This window comes from Palaemon carinicauda, chromosome 6, assembly GCF_036898095.1.
Source record: "Palaemon carinicauda isolate YSFRI2023 chromosome 6, ASM3689809v2, whole genome shotgun sequence".
Classification (NCBI taxonomy): domain Eukaryota; kingdom Metazoa; phylum Arthropoda; class Malacostraca; order Decapoda; family Palaemonidae; genus Palaemon; species Palaemon carinicauda.
In genome coordinates, this window is record NC_090730.1 from 170,597,007 (window position 1) to 170,618,676 (window position 21,670).

Below are 21,670 nucleotides of genomic sequence, written 5' to 3' on the forward strand. Positions count from 1 at the left end.
CCTTGAATGCCCTAGGGTTTTCGGAATGATAAACCAATAACTGCTTTATTTTGCAGTCGTTGGCATATAAGGTAAGAGTCAACTGATCCTTCATAGGCTTATGTCCAGGCATATTCTTATCTTTGGCGGTGATGTCTGTTCGACTATCCATCTTTTTCCAAACAGACCGGTTTCATTACAATTGAAAACGTGTTGCTCTACTTAGCCTTCATCCTCCGCAATCTTTTCGAACTTAACAAAATCATTAGCAGCCTTGGAATCCGAACTTGAAGGCTCTTCGTGCTGTACAACTGATTGAATCCCGGTCCGTCTCTTAAATTTCTCGAACCAACCACGGGACGCCTTGAATTCCTCCGTTGTAGGATAGGTTGAACTCTCCCCATGTCACCCTCAAAGCCCGCTGCCTTCAAGTCACAATAGATAGCGCTGACCTTCTCGCAAATGATCGTTTCAGTGATCGTATCGCCAACAATCTTTGTCCTTTCACCATATCAACAGAAGGCGTTCCATCTCTTCCACGGTAGGGCTATGACGTTTAGAAATTATGGTGATCCCCTTCGATGGTTTGACATCTTTAATGGCTGCCTTCTGCTTGATGATTGTCGAGATCGTAGACATATTCCGGCCATAGCCAGATCACTCGCACGCACACCGCTCATGTTTTTCTATAATTTCTTGCCTTGGTTCTAATGAAAGCATTGACTTCCTTTTCTCACTACTACTACTACTACTACTACTACTGCTACTGCTACTACTACTACTACCTGTATTGAAACTAAGCTTCTTAGGACCCATGATTTTACGTAAAATCAAGAAGGAAATGTAAGAAAAGGAAGATAATAAGCACTTAACCCTTTTACCCCCAAAGGATGTACTGGTACGTTTCACAAAAGCCATCCCTTTACCCCCATGGACGTACCGGTACGTCCTTACAAAAAAAATGCTATAAAAATTATTTTTTTCATATTTTTGATAATTTTTTGAGAAAATTCAGACAGTTTCCAAGAGAATGAGACCAACCTTACCTCTCTATGACAAAAATTAAGGCTGTTAGAGCAATTTAAAAGAAATATACACCAAAATGTGCTGGGAAAAAAGTAACCCCTTGGGGGTTAAGGGTTGGAAATTTCCAAAAAGCCTGGGGGTAAAAGGGTTAATAATGGATCGAACAGAGGTCAACCACACGATGCGCACGAGAACAGAGAACTGACCAACGCGACGCTCAACAGTGTCCCTCCGATGTGCTGCTGTCTACTGGTGTAAACAAGAAACTACGATAGACGCTTCGAGCAAATTCCACGCGTATGATCTACGTCGGATGTTGGAGCATGACTTCGGGTGTCGAGACAAAAATTTGATTAGAATCGTATGTAATGGCAATTGTTTGTAGAAGTTCCACTGTATTAACAAAATATGGCATAATTGCAGTTATCCAAGTATTTGAGAGCTAGCCTTTATTTTAGAATTTTTAAAGTCTGTTGAGGAAAAGTTTTTAGCAGGAAACTATTGACCTATTGTATTGATGTCTTTGTTAGATCATGGAGAAGATGGTCAATGCAAGGTTGGTGTGGTACCTGGAGAAGAAAAGTATTTTATCACCTATCCAGTCTGGATTCAGAAAAAAAAATAACTATACTGATGTTGGTACAACTGGAATCCTCTTTGTGAAGCCATGGCCTCCAAACAGCACCATGTATTTATTTTCATTTTTTTATTTCTTTTTTTACCTTGAAATGTATGATACTGCATGGAGATATGGTATACTGTACTTAAAATCATTAATATTAATAATTTGGGATTGAGAGGAGATCTGTCATTTTTCTTTCAAGTGTTTCACAGATTTTTTTCAAGGTAGAGTAATTGAAACTGTCAGGGAGGGAAGGTCTGGAAGGTGTTCCCCTGGGTAATGTGCTGGAGTGTAACCGTATTTGTGTTGGCCGTTAATGAGATATCCGCTATCATTCCTCAAGATATTCTTCACAAGAGATGATGATCTCCATATTTCCACAACTAGACTGGCAGTAGTTGAGATAAAACTACAACTCCATTGCTAAAATAATTCGCTGCGCTGATATGAATGGATTCAAGTTGAACTGTTGTCCATTTTTGTCTTAGGGATATGTACATCAAAGGTTACCGGATCCCCTGTGCAAGTGAAGGTCGAGTTTTAGGATTATTATTTGGTTGCAGGTTGACATGGATTTCTCACTTGAAAGCCTTAAAAGTAAAATGTCATGAGGCTCTGAATCTTTTTAATAGTTTTCTCCCATACATTATGGAGGGCAGACTTCAAACACAGTTATAGAAGTCTTAATTTTTATATATATATATATATATATATATATATATATATATATATATATATATATATATATATATATATAGAAAATTAACTGCGAGTGATACTCCTCATCCACCCCAAGCTGATTGAAGATTTTATATTCTATATAACATACTAATATCAGATTGGCCATATGAACCTTTAGAACTTTGCCTATTCCGACCCTCCTTATTGACACTGGAGAAATTACCTTCAGATCTTTATTAAATGTCTTCTAGTCTTCGGTATTGGTTTAGGTTGCAAAGACTTGCATTTCAAACTGCAAACCTAGTGAGGCATTCATCTTTTTTAGTTGCACACAGAATCTCTTAAAACCTGTGGTTTTTGTTTAAAACAAGTTATAAACAGTCTTGGTATAGCAAGAAAGTTCTATTTAGGATGTCACCAACCCCTCCATAGAAATAGCTGGAGGTAACTCAATATTTTTTTTTAGGATGAAAAAAAATATGACTGATTTTGAAGCCAGGTCTCTTTATGGAACATGTTGAAGAACATAGGGAATTGACTTATACAGTATATACTGATGGCTCCAAATTGATGCTGGCATTAGAATTGAAGTATATAGTTGTATTTTTAATTATAGGTGAACTAGTATCCTATATATTTACTGCTGATATGTCATACTAACCACTACTGAAAAAGAAACATTTAAAGGGGGGGGGGGGGGCAATTTTACATGTTTTAGGAGTTTTTAATTTCAGTAACCCTTAATTTTAAAGATTTTAGAGTGGCCTTTTAGTATTGGGCTGAGAGGTATAACTGTTCAATGTATTAGTGTGCTACATTGAGTATGTGTTGTTTAAGATGTTAAGTCTTGATAATGAAGTTCATCTTATTAGCTTTAAAAAGTATTTATTCTCTAAAAACAACAGAGTTAAACATCTCCATCATAGGAGTGGAGCTGGTTTGGTCGGATGACCAATTCAGGTGAAGTATACTGTAGATATGAACTGCTTAAATTAGCGATATCACAGATATCGTATGCTTAGTTGTCGTAGCATTTAAACACAATATGGAAACTGTTACATTCTTTCTCGGAAGACACCTGCATCCGGTGACGACACAATCTTTCACACACTGATGCATTGGTGTTGACGTTTCAGAAAAATGTTACATTGCCGAGGCTGCATAGTGCATCCTGTTTATGATTTTATATGACTACAGCAAATCTCACGCTAGCATCTTCAACCACAATGACATATTACGTCATGTGTTTTAAACATGTAATAACAAACTATTTCATTTATTTCATTAGCTCGGCCAGCTATCTCAATTTTTTCAAAAAAAATTTAACAACAAGCCAAAACATGTTTACTAGGTGTGACTGGACATATGTATTATTCTTTGTTTAACTTTAGCCTTAAGCAAATGAGGACGAATGTCCAAATAGGCACATCAAAAAATGATAATGCATATGAAAAGATATTAACAAAGCAAAGAAAAAAAATGCATGATAAATACAGATCATATATATGGTACATTGCTAGCAAATGATTATAGGGTACCAAAAAAAAATATTGATATACATATGATTCGGTAACTTGTTAAAGAATAATTGTTACCTTTGTCAGAAACATAGATTAACACAATACGGTAACTAATAGAAATATTTGTTACCTTGGTAAAGATTCAATTTTAGTGCACAAACACGAATTCCTGGTACGTACACGTACCACGGTTTCGTACATATATATATATATGTTTATATATAGGGCTGATATATTTTATTAGATGCCCATAGATTCTGTTAATTTAATTTTTTTTTCTTTTCTTTTAACATTCCGGCTTATATATTTTATTAGATGCCGAGAGAAAAAATGATTTATATTTTTTTAAATGTTTTTTTTTTTTAATGTATTTTTAACAATGCAAAGTTCAAAAATTTCCTCAATTACATATTACTAGCGTACTAACAGCTTTTCTTACAAACTCGATTTCCAAACATTTTACTCCTTTAGCGAATGAGGTGGCCACTTGAAACGGCTTTAAACTGAATTAAATAAGGAGTTTTGTCTGGACATGGCGAAACGTTCTGTTTTAGCTTCCTGCTGTACCATAACCTACGCCAAACAAGGATGTTCACGGCGATAAATATCATCACCGTGATGCCTAATCCTGCTAGTAGTATGGGGTGAAGAATTTCCTTATAAGTCGGTGACAGGTGGTCCATCTCGGTCAATTTCATCAACCGCTTGGCAACCTGTTGATTGTACGGGAGAGGTAGTGCTGGCATTGTAGATGTCCACGTGAAGTTCGCGAAGTAGGCTTGTTCTCTGATGAGTGTCCTTAGACCAGTCACCATGGAATTAGGGGAAGTCCCGATACAACCATCTGCTGCAACAAAGATGTGGGCGAATGACGTGGATCCGTCAGGGCATGATACATTGAAGCCGTCCTTGTCGTATCGTATCCACGAGCCATTGTTCAGTCTGCAATTGAATTCATTATTGTCAAAGGGATAAAGCTTATCCAGACAATTTTCACTTGTATGGGAGAGAGCACCTTCTAGCACTATACCTAACTCGCATGAATCCATTAATTTTTATGGAATTCAAATGAGTCAGCTGTACATATTTTTCTATCCATTGCGTCTGAACATTGAGTTAATTGATTTAAGTCTTTAATGACCGTATATGTTTCCTTGTCTGGGGAAATCAATACGTGTCCTGTCAAACTGGATATTACTGGATTTGAGTGATTCGTCATGAAAGTCGGAAATGGTGATATCCTGTAAGATTGCCAGGCATCAGAAGAATCAAAAGGAATTGTAATCCTAATCTTGTTATTATCAACGCTTACTGTAATTAGGCTGTAATAAAATTCTAACCTACGTTCGCCTAACAAAGGAACATAGCCTAGTTTATCCCTTCCGTTCTCCAGAATTAACTTTAAGTAATTTATAGGCAACAAATGGGGCGACAGTACACCTTTAGTTGCTAACGTGATAGCTTCTACATAATCCTTGGATTTCTCAATGAAATGTGCAATTCTGTTATGTATCTGATCTATCTTTGAATCATAATACGTTAACGTTGCCAACAAATCCTGTATTTCCATAATCTGAATTATATTATTTGAATGTTCATTTACTAAATCCATAATTTGATTGATTGAAGCTAACTGATTCTTTAGTTCTGACATAATCAATTCATCTTCATGAGTCAAGAACTCAATTTTCTTATTTTGATTACTAATCTTAAGACGATTGGAAATTCCTAAACTTAAACTTGCAATAGACCCAAAGATGTTTAATGCAGCATAAATAAACGGATTTCGTCTTTCTTTATGTTCTTGTCCTACAGTCCACATCAAAAGGTCATAAGCCAAAGATCCTGTCTCGTAAGTCTTATTTTTCAAGTCATCAGATGGCATCTCTGCAACTTTTAATGTTGATCCAAGCAAACTCTCTGTAGTCAAATGAAAATGTCTTCTATGCAACTCATCCAATGAGGCAGAAAACCTTGAAATGGCGGTTCTTAAGCTAGTGACATCATTCTCTTGAAGAAAAATTGCTTGCATATTCACTTCTACAACTACGTTGCTCGATGTAACAAAAACGTCTTCTTGTCTTTCAACTATAGTGCCATATTTAAAATCTATACTTTTAGTTTTAGAGCTCATCCTACACGAGAAAAATGTCTGTGAGCGAACAATATCACTCCCAACAACAAAAAATTCATCTTGGAAACCTGTAACGAGAAAAATATATGTAATTACTCCTGTATTAAGAAGAAAACTTTTAATCACATAAAATAAAAAATTTTTCCCTCTTTTTTTTTTTTTTTTTTTTTTTTTTTTTTTTTTTTTTTTTTTTTTTTTTTATGTGAGCCAATGGTACTATTCCCTCATCCGTGGGTTGGGATACGTTTTGAACTCTTTTTTTTTTTTTTTTTTTTTTTTTTTTTTTTTTTTTTTTTATGTGAGCCAATGGTACTATTCCCTCATCCGTGGGTTGGGATACGTTTTGAACTCTAAACCTATTGGCCGTTAATGTTTCCAAAATGTTAAATGGGCCTTCAAACTTAGGTGTTAGTTTATAATCGAGTCCTTTACGCACATTGATTTGTATATAAACGTTATCACCCACGGTATATGTTTTAGTTGGCTTCGCTATTTTATCATGATTCCTTTTCATTATGATTTGTGATTCTTTAAATTCTTTCGAAGGATATCATATCGACTTGTACTTGCATTTATACATTCTTTTAAAGGATTTGATAGATTAGTTGTAGGCGTTAATACATGGAAAGGCGTTCTAACTGGGGTACTATACAATGCTTCATGCGGTGACATTTTAATTGATATATGATATGAATGATTCAGAGTACTCAGTGCCGCCGGTATTGCAATATCCCAGTTGAGGTCTGATCCCCCTAGTGTTACTCTTAATATATTTAAAATCTTCCTATTTGCTCTTTCCACTAGCCCATTCGACTCTGGGTGATATATCATGGTATTTATTTTCTTTATGCTAAGGAATTCACACAATGAGGTAAGAAAGTGATTATTAAATTCACCACCCGAGTCTGAGATTATCATGTGTGGAATTCCATGTTTACAAATGTAACACTCGTAAAACTTCCTAGCGCATTCAATCGCAGTTTTAGTTTTAAGCGCTATTAGTTCTGTATATAGAGTTAAAGCATCTATAATTACTAAGAGGTGCTTATTTCCTCTGTCTGACTCGTAAAATCCTGTTAACAAATCTAAATGTATTCTTTCAAAGGGTTGATTGGGCACGGGATAAGCCCCTAGGCTGACAGGTGTTTTCGTATGCCCTTTGTTTTCCTGACGTGCGACAATTAGCTATGTGTCTTTTTATATCTGTAAGCATCGTATGCCAATAAAACAATGATTTGGCTTTCTCTGACATTAATGAGAACCCCGGGTGTCTATGTAATGGATTTGAATGCAACCAATTCAGGACAGTGGAAATAAGTGAGATTGGTACTCTACCTGGTCGTTAGTTACATGTGGTATATTGCGGGTTTTCCTTGTCTCAGTCCTACACAGAATATTATCTTTGATTATATAATTCTGCTGCTTATACTTTATATATCCCTTTTTCTTATGATTGCCTTTCAAAGCATTTATAATTGTTTCTATTTTCTGATCTTTTCTTTGCCCAGTCTGTAACAATTCAGCGCTCCAGCCTAAATCTTCTTGTTCAGATATCGTTTTAACAATAGGCATGGATGTTGATATATCTATTAATTCAGCTAAAGGCTCCGTACAAGATGACACGGGGTTGCGTGATAATGCATTTGCAATGATATTTGCTTTCCCAGGTAAATACCCGATTCTTGCGCCAAAATCTTGAATGGTCAAATGCCACCGAGTTCGTTTAGGGCTGTGGTTGAAGCCTTTAAAGAACTCTGTTAGTGGTTTATGGTCAGTAAGAACCTTAACGGGATAACCGTAAATTATGAACTTAAAATGCACTAGTGAATTAATAATAGCTAGCCCTTCCTTGTCTATTACTGCATACTTACTTTCGGAAGTTCTCAGTTTTCGAGAATAGAAAGCTATCGGGAAAAATTGTTTATCATATTGCTGAAGCAATACCCCTCCTACTCCTATGTCTGAGGCGTCTGTTGCAATGAAGAATTCCCTACTGAAGTCAGGAAATTTTAAGATAGGAGAACTACACAGTTCATCTTTCAAGGTATTAAACGCTGGTTGATGTTGCTCAGACCATATGAAATCTACGCCCTTCTTCATAAGATCAGTTAAAGGAGCGGCTATTATTGAATAGTTGCGTATAAAACCCCTGTAATATCCACTGCAACCCAGAAATTGCTGTATTCCCTTGACATTAGTAGGTATGGGAAAATTACGTATAGCCGACACCTTATCATGGACTACTTTAAGACCTTGGCTTGACACCATGAAACCCAAATATATTAATTCTGTTTTGAAAAATTCACACTTACTAATCTTTACCCTTAAGTTATGTTGTCTTAATCTCTGTAGTACTAGTTCTAACTTACGTAGATGTTCTTCTAAGGTGTTGGAAAAGATTACAAGATCATCCATATAGGCATGCAATATATCCCCTAACAAGTCTCCAAACACTATGTTAATCATTCTTGTAAATGTTATAGGAGCACAACGTAAACCAAAAGGCATCCGTAAAAATTCATAATGTCCCCTGGCTGTGCTGAAGGCTGTGTATGGGATACTATCTTCTTCTAATGATATTGGGTGAAAGCCTTTTAGTAAGTCCAAACTGGTAAAATATTTATTCTGACCTAACAAAGACAAAATATCGTTAGTACATTCATGTATTGGGATTGAGAGGAGAGCTGCCACTATTTATTCTGGCATTTCTTTCACGTAGAGTTTTTCAAGTGAGAGTGGGGGAAACTCTCTCAGAGAGTAAGTGCCAGGAAGAAGGAGTTCCTCAGGGTAGTGTGCTGAGTGTAACCCTTTTTGCACTAGCAATTAATGGGATATCCTCAGCCATTCCCCAGGATGTTCTCTCAACATTATTTGTGGATGATCTCTCAATATCATTTGTTGGCACTAGAATGGCAATGGTTGAGAGAAAAATCCAACTCTATTGATAAAATTATCCAGTGGGCTGACATGAATGGATTTAAGTTCTCGACAAGTAAAACTACCATTGTCCATTTTTGTCGTATCCGGGGAGTACATCCAGACCCGGATATATACATTGAAGGTCAACGGATACCATGTGTATCGGAAACCAAATTTTTAGATTTGATATTTGACTGTAGACTTACGTGGGTTTCTCACCTAAAAGTGCTAAAAGCTAAATGTGTTGAAGCTCTGAATATCTTAAAAGTATTGTCCCATACATCATGGGGGGCAGACCGCAATACTATTTTAAAATTATACAAGGCCTTGATTTTTTCCAAAATTAGTTATGGTTGTGAGGTATATTCTTCAGCCACCCCAAGCCGGTTAAAAATATTAGACTCGATACATCATGCAGGTATTAGATTGTCTACTGGAGCTTTTAAAACCTCGCCTATCCCAAGTCTCCTTGTTGATGCTGGAGAGTTACCTCTAGACCTTTACCGAATGTCTTCCATTCTTCGGTATTGGTTTAGATTGCAAAGACTCCCTAACTCTCTAGCCTTGTAAGACACGCATCATACTTTAAGTTGCACCCAAAATCTCCTCAACCTTATGGCTTTCGGGTGAAACGATTATTAAATAGTCTGGATATAATTAGAAATAAGGTACTTCCATTCAAGGTATCATCAACGCCTCCATGGAAGTTACCAGAGATATCTTTTTGTAAATATTTTATTGGAGATAAGAAGAATATGTCAGACCTAGAAGCCAGGTCTCTTTTTAATGAACATGTTAAAGAACATAGAGGATCAACTTTTATCTATACTGATGGCTCCAAATCTGATGCTGGCGTTGGATTTGGAGTACATAATAATGGTTTCAATTGTAGAGGTGCACTTCCTCTGACCGCTTCCATATTTACTGCCGAACTGTATGGCTTATTAACCGCTATTGAGAAAATAGCGTTGGAGAAGGAGGGTAATTTTACAATTTTTAGTGATGCAAGGAGTGTCCTTCAAGCTATGGAAGTTTTTAATTCTAATAACCCTCTAGTTTTAAAGATTTTAGAATGGCTCTTCCTTATTTGACGGAGAGGTATAACAGTTCAATTTTGTTGGGTTCCAGCACATGTAGGTATGTCCGGGAATGAGAAGGCAGATTCACTGGCTAAGGAGGCTGCATCCGAGTTGCTGCCAAGAAGGTATCCCATTCCCTGTAATGATTTCTTACCTGACATCAAGAAATTGGTTTTCAATAAATGGCAACAGCAATGGGATAGTCAAGATGGCAATAAAATGAGGGAAGTAACAAATGACATATCTCCTTGGAGGTATAATATGATGCCCCGAAAATGGGAGACGTCTCTTTGTCGTCTCCGTATTGGTCCCACTCGGTTGACGCATGAGTTTCTGCTGAAGGGCCAACACTAACCGTATTGTGACAACTGTTTAGTACCTCTAACAGTAAGGCATTTGTTGACCGAATGCCCCAATTATAACAACTTGCGGAATAGATATTTGTTTGAGGCTCGAGGTGAGGGTGGCAGGTTCATCCTTGCCAAGATTCTTGGAAATGATGTGTCCTACCATACAAGTGGCATTTTTAGATTTCTTTCAGAAGCAGGGGATAGGTGCGTATTCCTTTTATAACTAATAATGTCTATAAACAAACTAAAGTATATGGAAAATGTTACCTTATAACATTGTTTTTGTTGTAATATTCATTATGAAGAGATTTCGAATGGCAAGAAATTATATAAATTGGTGTTATTCGTACATATGTGCACATTATTGTAATACGGCAGCGTGACCTTGAGATCAGCTGATGCCAACCGAAAGTAAGTGTTGATTATTGATATGATCAAGAAATTGGAAAATAGAATATAAATGTGCTTTAATAAACCATAATTAAACACTAATGTCTAATGAAATATGAGGGCTTAATATTGAAATGAAAATTGAATACTGTGTGAAGCTTTAAAAATGAACTACCCGTATACGGTTGCGAGAGCGAGCACACAGACAGCGAAAGAACTACAAAGATTTCGCATTATACCCTATTAGACGAACTGTATGGAAACTGATTTCCTGTAACATATTGACACAATATTCATCATGAAGATATTTCTAATAAGTTAAGAAATTAAGAAAAAAGAAATGTCATACATACATATATACGCCATATTTTGATAGGGTAGGGAGCAGCACTTTTAGATTACCTGATCATAACCAAAGGTAAATAAAATTTTAAGTACTTCTTCATTGGTAAAATGCTTTCAAAATTGAAAATAAAACAAATGAATTAATAATGCATATATCATATGAAACAAGAAAATGGAATAATGATAGTAAGAAAATATTGATAGAATATAAGAGATGATTGCCGAAACATAACGCATCATAATAAATCTACAGAAACTTCGCTTTTTCAGTTCGACATATGACGAAATTGACTTGAGACGCATCTCTCGGTCCTTATCTCTGTCGTAAGTTGATAACTACCTGTATATTAATCATTGTTGAAGCAGACAACGTAATGGAAGTGTCCTAATCCACATATCTTTTTTACAGGTGTTCTCTATTCATGTCGTCTAAACTGATCCTGTACGATACAAGGTTGAAGAGCGTCTTTAGTAAATGCGTCCCCGACCTGAGGCCTTACTTGCGCGTGGAAAGCAAACAAGTACTCCTGTCACAAGCTTATTAAAGAAAGACTTAATATACGCCACCGTGTCCATTGCCTGGTTGGTCCAACTATCTCAACAAACAACATTACTGCTACACTAAGCCTGGGCTGCTGCTGAAAACTTTTCTTTGCCACTTTATGTTCACCTGTTTCTGGGGGTAAGTATGTGAACCACTATCCATGGAAACTGTGTCAACATATGATAAAAACAATTACACGGATGGGACTTCATCGGTCAATGATAAGAATAATGTAGTTTCATTTGCTCCAAAATTGGAAGAAGTTACAACAACAAAACAGATCTTGAGTAAATTTTCTTTTGACAACTTCATCATGCCTATCCTCTTCTTGTACCTCTACTTGTCTCCAATTCTAGTTGCCTATTCAAACCCTACAGGGAGTAGGGCGTGCTGCAAATTAATATAATTAGACAAGGTTGAAGGACCAAAATATTGTGGGGGGTAATGTGGAAATATTTAAATTATAGTTAAGAAATAATACAAATTATTGTTATTTCAGCAGCTGACTATAATTCTTCACTCAAAAAAAAAAAAAAGCGGACAGTACAAGCAAAAACAGGAATAGCCGCCAACTATACAACCGTGTGTGAACAACTTGCGGACATTGGCTTTCAAAATGTAAGCAAATTGCATATTTTTGTAATCCATCTTTATATACTTTAGTGTTAGGCAGCTTTTTGTTGTTTGATATATCGTAAAGTATACCTATTTCTTTCTCCCCTTTTCTTTGTATGATGTATGCAGTTGTCCATCTCTTAGGCAGCAGTTCACTATAGAAACCCTCCTTCCCAATTTTACATAATTTAGATATTACAATTTCAAGATGTAATGAGAAAGTTTTTGGTATATTTTTTTCTAACTTTTAACTTCACTATCATACACATTGTGAGTTATCTTATCTCCTTAACACTTTAGACAATTTTCTGCATGTGACTAGCAATTGAAAATGATTGTTGGGCTCATTTCTTTGTTTACCTTCAATATCTAAAATTGATAATTGGGCAATGTTTTTTGGGAGCATGTCAAAATGGTGTTTTGACAAGAAAAAAACCTATTTCTTGAAAAAGCTGTGTGGGTTCTAAGAGCTTTCAAAGATATAATGTCTTCCCTGCTCTAGGACCTATGTATCAATATGCATAGTACAGACTTGATCACTGACTGCCACTGTAGTTTAGTGCTTAGTGAACACCCTTGGAGCTGTATTGAGGCCAAAGGGCATCACTGGACTTACAGTATATGAACTCCTCCCATCCCAAAAATCTAGATAAGGTTGGAAGTTTGGTATACGGGGATGTTTTGAGTGTCCAGAGAGATGAATAGTTCAGGTCCAGACCCCTAAGTGTTGCAATTGGTTAACTTAAAATGGACATCATATTGAACGAGTCACATCTGATATGTTGAGACGAGATAGGTTATGATCACACACGCGTAGAAGTCTTTTTTCAGTGTTCTGAAGTGTCTATCATTGTTTATTACCTAATCCAATGCTGAACAGATGAGGTTTCACAGTTGCTTACAAGGGAAATGTAATGAGATGTTAGCAGAATCATCCACCCACATAGAGGAGAAAAATATAAACTAGAGAATTGAATTTCTCAAGCCCTACTCCAAGAGGCACAACTGACTCTTATGATCTTGGCAGTAAGCATTGCACCATATTGGTAAGATGCACTGAAAACTTGTTTTACTTCTCTGTAATAGAAAATTGATAAATGAAAATTAAAACGTCCCACAAGGTGGAGCCCTAGCTATCCTCCACCCCAAAGTTAGAATACTACCACTGTATTACAATTCTTTTAAATATGAAAGAAATTAAAACTAGGCAGTAGGCTAACTCAAGTTGACACTAGAAGGCTAACCCCTAATTCTGCTATCATCATATAGTTGAATCTAAGATCTGCCGAAGAGTAGTTAAAGAAGTTAGAAATAGGGCTCGAGTATATTTATTTTCCTAATTACTTGGTAATAGAAATTCAAGGCTTATCAAAGCGTATGTTACCACTCTATCTCCCAAACTGCTAATGGAGAAAAAAATTAGGTGATGGAGGCTCTAGTCACTGTGTGGAACTTTTATTATAACGCAGTATGTAAGCAAAATCTGCCTTGGGAGTAGGCAGCTGTTTCCGCCCCAGATCATTTAGTATATGAAAAGAAAATACTGTAAATAAACAAGTGTCGACTAATCAATCTGTTTTATCCGTTATGTACATTCCCCTCAAATAACACTTATTACTAGGTCCAAGATAAAAATATTGTGTACCACTAGACATGGAAGTTCATTCTAATAGTCAGGCCTTCTCCATCATGAGGCTCTATCCTGCACAGTATTCTAGAAGTTTTATTCCAGCTTTGACCAAGTTGTGGAATAATTTTCCTAATCAGGTAGTTGAATCAGTAGAACTTGAAATGTTCAAAATTGCAGTAAGAGTGTTATGTTGAAGAGGCTGACATAAGCCTTTTTATAGTTTATATATGAAATACGTTTTGACGATACTGTTTCTAGCATTTTATTTTAATTGATCATTATTTCTCGTATCGTTTATTTCCTTTTATCACAGGGCTATGCTTCCCTGTTGGCGCACTTATGCTTATAGCATCTTTTCCAACTAAGGTTGTAGCTTGCCTATTAGTAATAATAATTTTAAGTATTGATTTCCTGGAAAGCATTGGTTTTCTTGTAATGAGAAGTATAGCGAACTATATTGTTCTTCAAAGGAAAGTAATGACAAGCAGTTTGGTTCTTTTGTAGAACGGTTGTAAGAAATATAACAGCTTGGCATGTATCTATCACTTCCCTGACACCTTCATCCCTTGTGGGGTGGCCATGAACTTTAATTCCAGGAAGGTTTGTACACATTTTTTTTAAGTGTATTATTGGGTCCTTTAATTGGCCAGACAGTATTACATTGGATCCCTCTCTCTGGTTACAGCTCATTTTTCTATTTCCAACATACACCAAATGGTGTGGCCTATTCTTTCAACCATCTCCTCTGTCCTCATACACCTGACATCACTGAGATTACCAAACAATTCTTCTTTATTTAAGGGATTAATTACTGCGCCCTAGTTGTTCAGTGGCCACCTCCCTTTTGGTAAGGGTAGAAGATACTCTAGTATGGTAAGTAGCTCTTGTAGGAGGACGACACTCCAAAATCAAACCATTGTTCTCTAGTCTTCATAGGCTTCTGTACTGTGGTCTTCTACTATTTTGTGGTAGAGTTCTCTTGCTTGAGGGTACACTCGCGCACTATTCTATCTTGTCTTTTTGTGGGTGTGTATAAATGAAAGATTTATTTTAATGTTGATATTGTTCTTGAACTTCTCTTAAAGTTTATTTCTTCATTTTGTTTCTTCACTGAGCTATTTTCCAAGGGGGCCCTTGGTCTTACAGCATCCTGCTTTTCCAACTAGGGTCGTAGCTTAGCAAGTATAAGAGAAAAAAAATGAGTGGGTCGCTGGCCGTCCTATTAAAATATTCTGAATATTCTATTCCATGAGTCTTCATAAATTCCGTCAAGAGTTTGAATATGACAATCCTTTGCAAGAAACACATCACGGAACATTTTAATCCTGCCTTTCTACAGCTGCATGTGGCAGTCATGCAACCTTTATCACATTTGAATGAGTATGTGAGCAGTTCTGGTGGAGCTGTTCTGTAGTGACTGGAACCAATCCTTTTGGAGTTGCATCCCAACCCTAATTTGTTGGAGACTTAGTCATTTCCCAACCACATTTGCACTTAGTGATATGTACGTGAGGAATGAAATCGAGCAGTTGCATCTGTAGGAACCACAGAAGCCAAAGGGAATTTATTTTTAATGAGTGACTGAGCATGGCACAGAAATCTCAAATCAGGAAGGGGTTAGCATTAATTATGTCCATGTCCATGTAAGTGAAGAATGAAATTCTTTCCTACTTTCATTCTTCAGTAATCTTTGCAGATTCAGCAGATGGTTCTTTAAATACAGCAACAAGATCTTATATTTCATGTTTTTCCAAAAGCCTATAAACTTGTTTTCCCTGTCTAAAAGTGTTGGTAGTAGTGTCCGACTCGCTACATGCACGTAGGAAGAGAATGTCCTTGATGACTAATCCAAATTTCTTGGAGTTGGTGTGTACATCTTGCTTTCTGGATTTCCTCTGCCTGGTTTAAAGATTATATATTTGTCCTTGATCCAACCAAGGCTGTAAGGAGGATTAAGAGGTCTACATCTTCTCTTACAATTGTTATTGATTCAGCCATGGTAGATTCTTCAATAGAAGTAACAACAATCAGTCTGTCTGCATCTTCAGTAGCTTGTTTTACTGTCTAACCCTCATTGTTCAGTCTAATGGTGAGCAATGTCGTAAGCCAGCTATTATTTCTCTCATTTGAAAGAAACCTGTTTTGACTTGTTTTGAGCATTTTCATCAAACATTGTCTGTGGTAGGACAAATCATTCGCCGAGCACGCTTAGCACATTTTGTACTTTGGGCTGCTAGATAATCTTTGTTTTTCATACTAAGCATCAGTCTGAATTTTGTTGTCACAGAAACACACCACAGGCTTGGATTTTTGTTTGCTGTAACTGTCTTCTCCATATCTTTTTCAGTTCATACTATTTTTTCAGCTGGTAGTTCACCCCTATGCCTCAAAAATCTTACTAAAAGTAAATTGACATTCTTCTGTATTTTGTTCCCGGTAGCTAGAAGCATGTGAACATTTGCTCTATAACACACATTTGGGAAGACCACATTTCATCCAAGAATATGCTTAAGCATGTGTCATTTGCTCTATAACTATCACATTTAGGAAGACCACGTTTCATCCCAGAATATGCTTAAGCATGTGTCATTTGCTCTATAACTATCACATTTGGGAGAACCACGTTTCATCCTAGAATATGCTTGGTTGTATTTTTTTCATGCAAGTTCAATGGTACCTTGCCTCTGCAGCACCTATAAATCGACTACATTAGATAATGAGAGTACATGGGGTTTTGCCCCACTCATCATTTCTCATTTCACCCACTTTTAGAATAATGTCCCCAACGTGAAGAGTCAACACGAACAGATTTGTGCTCGCCTGAGGTGTTTTTTTTTTCCCCTCCAGGGTGGGGGGACATTCATTAAGAAAGTCGAAATCTGGTACTAGACTTTCGAGAGATTTAAGGCACTTGCGAGGTTTCCTGTCTTGGCCGGAAAGCTTAAGCACTCCTTGCGTTTGTGTACACCTTCCTACATTTTTCATGCACTCACTCTTTTCAGGCCTTTTAATTCATATTGCTTTCCATTTAGTGCTGCAATCTATTAATGTCTTCACAAATAAAGTATTTTATTTAATAAAGACTTTTTCCATAATAAAGCAATCACTGGTAAGGCTATTGGTCTGTTTTCATAGTCCTGAAAGAAAAGAACCACAGTTAGCTTAGAAACTAAAAGCATTATTTAATATTGCATACAAGAAAAATAACCACATGCTAATCAGGTACAAGGGGAAGAAAAAAATTAGATAAAAATATTATCATACTCCTTGTACCAAAACTGCTAAAAATATCACAATAATGAGATTTTATAGGAAATTTGATGACTTTTATGTATCAGTAAACTTTCAGCTAAAATGAGTCATAAGCAAGATATTTGCAAGAAAATTTTTCCTCTGCAATTTTTCCAAGATGGCGACCAAATCTGGAGCGGTAGAGGAGTGCAAAATTAATGTTAAGTACCCTATTACAAAGATAATGAAACCTGTTCCAGCTTTAGATGAATTTTTTCCCTTAATCGGCCTTTTTTTTTTTCCTTCTACTGACTGGCCTTCATTGGACCTCATGTGATGCTTTGTAAGCATTACTTATTGGTCTTTGCAGTGTGTATTGGCCCCTAGCTGCCCATGCATTCTAGGGTTAATTACTATTAATAGGTTCATAATGTTGATTCTAGTGTTAATTGATTCTAATGGCTGAATCTGTTGATTGGTTCATAGGGTTATTTCATGTAAATTGGTTCTTCTGGTTGAATCTAGTGTTGGTTGGTTCATAGGATTGAATCTAGTGTTAATTTGTTCATAGGGTTAATTGTAGTGTTAATGGTTCGAAGGGTTGATAATAGTGTTAATGGCTTGTATTGTTAATTATAGTGTAAATTGTTTGTAGGGTTAATTTAGTGATAATAGTTCTGAGGGTTAATTCTAGTGATAATAGTTCGTAGGGTTAATTCTATAGTCTATTTTTTTTAACGACGCATTTCCACTGACTCTCAGCGGTGCCCTTTTAGCTCGGAAAAAGTTTCCTGCGATCTGATTGGTTAGAATTATATTGTCCAACCAATCAGCGAGTAGGAAGCGTTTCCGAGCTAAAAGGGCACCCCTGTGAGTCGGTGCAAATCTGCCTCGCTTAAAAGAATTGACTATAGTTTTGATGGTTCATAGGGCTGAATCTGATGTTAATTGGTTCATAGTTAATTTAGTATTCATGGGTTAATTCTGGTGTTAATTGATTCATTGTTAATTTCTAATGTTAACTGGTTCTTAGGGTTAATTCTAGTACTAATGGTTCATGTGGTTAATTCATTTTAATTTGTGTTGATTGGTTCATTAGGGTAATTCTCATATTAATGGGTAATTCATTTTAATTAAATCATAGTTTTAATTCTAGTGTGAATTTGTTCATATTGATTAGTAGTGTGGAATGGTTCATAGGGTCAATTCTAATGTTAATGGTTCCTATGGTTAATTCATTTTAATTAGTTCATAGGGTTGTCTAGTATTAATTGGTTCTTATGCTTGAATCTAATGTTCATTGTTTCATAGTACGAGTTTAGTGTTAATTGGTTTACAGGGTTAAATCTAGTGTTAATTTATATTAATTGGTTCTTGTGGGAATATAGTGTTGGTAGTAGGTTGGCCAGCGCACCAGCCACCCGTTGAGATACTACTGCTAGTGTGTTATGGTGTCCTTTGACTGGCCAGACAGTAGTACATAGGATCCTTCTCTCTGGTTATCGTTCATATTCCCTTTACCTACATAGAGACCTAATAGTCTGACTTATTCTGTAGAGCTTTTCCTCTCATACATCTGACAACTCTTTTAAAGGTGAAAAATATTCTTTAGCTATGGTAAACAGCTCTTCTAGGAGAACGTCACTCCAAAATGAAACAATTGTTCTCTAGTCTTGCGTAGTGCCATAGCCTCTGTACCATGGCCTTCGGTTTGTATTAAAGCCAACACTAATACAAACCAAAGACCATGGTACAGAGGCTATGGCACTGGTCTTCCACTGTCCTTGGGTTGAGTTGGTTCTCTTGCTTGAGGGTACACTTAGACACTATTCTTTCTAATTTCTCTTCCTCTTGTTTTATTAAAGGTTTTATAGTTTATATAGTAAATATTTATTTTAATATTGTTACTGTTGTATTTTATTTTCCCATGTTTCCTTTTCTCACTGGGCTATTTTCCCTGTTGGGGCCCCTGGAATTATAGTGTCCTGCTTTTCCCACTAGTGTTGTAGCTTAGCAAGTAATAATAAAATTGATTATTTCATAGGGATGAATCTAGTGTTAATTGGTTCGTAGGGTTAATTCATATCAATTGATTCTTAGGGTTGCTTCATATGAATTGGTTCTTATGGTTGAATCTAGTGTTGATTAGTTTTTAGGGTTAATACTAGTGTTAATGGTTCGTAGGGTTAATTATAGTGTTAATGGCTTGTAGGATTGATAGGTGTTTATGGTTCATAGGTTTAATTCTAGTTCTAATGGTTTGTATGGTTCATTATAGTGTTAACGGATCGTAGGGTTAATGGTAAATGGGGCTAAATCTGGTGTTAATTGGTTCATAGGGTTTTAGTGTTAACGGGTTCATGGGGCTAATTCATTCTGATTAGTTCATAGGGTTAACTCTAGTGTGGTTTGGTCCATAGGGAGGAGTAGTGTCAATTGGTTCATAGGGTTAATTCTGGTATCAATTTGTTCGTAAGGTTAAATCTCGTGTTATGTTAATCTGTTCAAAGGGTGGATTCTAGTGTTGATGGTTTATAAGGTTAATTTTAGTCTATGTGGTTCGTAGGGTTAGTTGCATTGATTGGTTCATAGTAATATTTGTACTGATTGGTTCATAGGGTTAGTTGTATTGATGGGTTCATTTGGTCGAGTGATTCTTAGTTATATTTATTAGTTCACAGGGTTAGTTCTATGGTTAATTGCTGAATAGGATTAATTGGTTCATATTGTTTGTTGCAATGCTGGTTGTGTAATTCATGGGGCATGTTACAATTGCCAAAATTTCTAATGGGGAAATCACTCCCAAGACCTTATTGTCTGGCTCCTGGCCGGTAGGTGTGACAATACTCCTTGAAGATTTACCGATGCTATTTTTATGTTTTTCTCTCAAAAGAAACTGCAAAAATTACCTATTTCCGTTAACCTTGACTAGGTTTCCTAAACTTATGGTTGTACAGTATAAATGTTAGTGGCATAGTGAAATTTATCAGCCCATAAATTTAAAGTATATTGTGAAACCTGTCGATTCCAAATATTTTTACTGAAATGTATTTTAATCTTGTAAATGTTTCCTGTAGTGTGATTCATAGTATGTAGAAGTAGTTGTCATGACTACATGTTAATCTAAAATTGATAAACTCATTGTTTAAGTTGAAATTAAAATATCTTTAGAACACTACCTTGAGAAGATGACCCTAACGGAAAAATATTAAAAAATTATAACTAACCATAGTAAAATTTTATGTTTGAAAAATACAAATCTAAGTCATTGTTTGACTAATAATGATAACAGGTTTTACAAAATAATTTTGTTTGAGTAATTCAAATATTGTTTAAATATATTTTCCTTGGTTTGTTTAAGAGGATATGGGAGAATAGAAGTAAGAAATAAAACTAAATATTTTATATTTTTTTCAGGTTTTTTGTTATGTGCTGATTGAAACTTCAAGATAGAATTTTGATTGACCAAGTAAGAAGGCAGCCTGAAAATGCTGGATTTAAAATTCCTCAAGTGACACCTGTAATAGCACCGACGAAACTTAACACATATAACCATTAATTTGTTTATTTTTAGAAAGTTCAGATTTAGTCTGCAAAGAAAAAACAATGGTTTTGTCAGAAATTAAGGAATATTAGTTTTTTTTTTAGATAATCTTAACTTGTGGGGTGGTGATGCTGTCATTGCACTATAGGCATTGCTTGTGTAGGTCTTTGGAGGGTTCTTCCGGCCCTTATACACACTTTCAGATACATGCTCTATTTAGATGTATACATGCCTATTTTAGATTCGCTCTTTTAGATGCACTCTCAGATACTTACTTGCATGTTGATTATATTACTTCATCCTTCAACAAAAATATGTATCGATGTTTACTGCCCCCTTCAGTGTAATGTGATATACTTCGAAATATTTTAATGGGAATCCAGCTTACAGATGTCAAGGTGAATGATTGCTACCTTATAGAACATAGTTTATAGTAACACATTTTAAGCTGCTTATGACTAGTCTTGACTTTAGTTAAAATTACTGTAAGATATAATTGAAATGTCATGAGCTAAAACAATTCCTTCAGTTGGGTTAACTTCCAATAAGACAAGAACTAAATCATGAACTTGATAATTGGAGTTGAGCAAATTATTGTAAGAACATCCTAAACTGTATTTGGTATAATTCTGGAATGCTTATCTACCACATAGGGGCTATATTAACTACTGTTAAAGTTAAAGGGTTTCATTAGACCAAATGTGGTATGAAAGGTTTTGGATAGCTGAAGTAATTTGTGACTACTTCTAAGCTACTGAACTAGTTAATTTTGCAAGAGTAAATAAAAAACAATACTTATGGACATGTGTTTATTTGATACCATTTAAGAGTTTTACAGTTGAACAAGTTTTTTAATTTGTGCATTGTATTGGCTTCAGGAAAGAGTGGGTGATTTCAGTAGGTGGTAACTTTGCCAATGCCATTCATTGGTATCACAAGGACCAAAAGCCTGTGTTATATGGAAGCCAATAGTTGGTTGTCATGAAAACTATAGAAAAGCCACTTGTTTTTCTCCTAGTTCAGTCTGTTTTCCTTGTAATTGCTGGAGGTTTTTTATCAGT

The 21,670-nt window shown here is 35.8% G+C and overlaps 1 long non-coding RNA gene and 1 pseudogene across 1 annotated transcript; one reads left to right on the plus strand and one right to left on the minus strand.

Moving 5' to 3' along the window:
* The window catches only part of LOC137643348 (chitin synthase chs-2-like), a 342,298-nt pseudogene that overhangs the window by 212,886 nt on the left and 107,742 nt on the right, over window positions 1-21,670 (minus strand).
* On the plus strand, window positions 10,885-21,375 carry LOC137642284 (uncharacterized). Its single transcript, XR_011044726.1, has 3 exons — window positions 10,885-11,727; window positions 12,089-12,207; window positions 20,483-21,375. It is a non-coding gene; the product is annotated as an uncharacterized lncRNA (long non-coding RNA).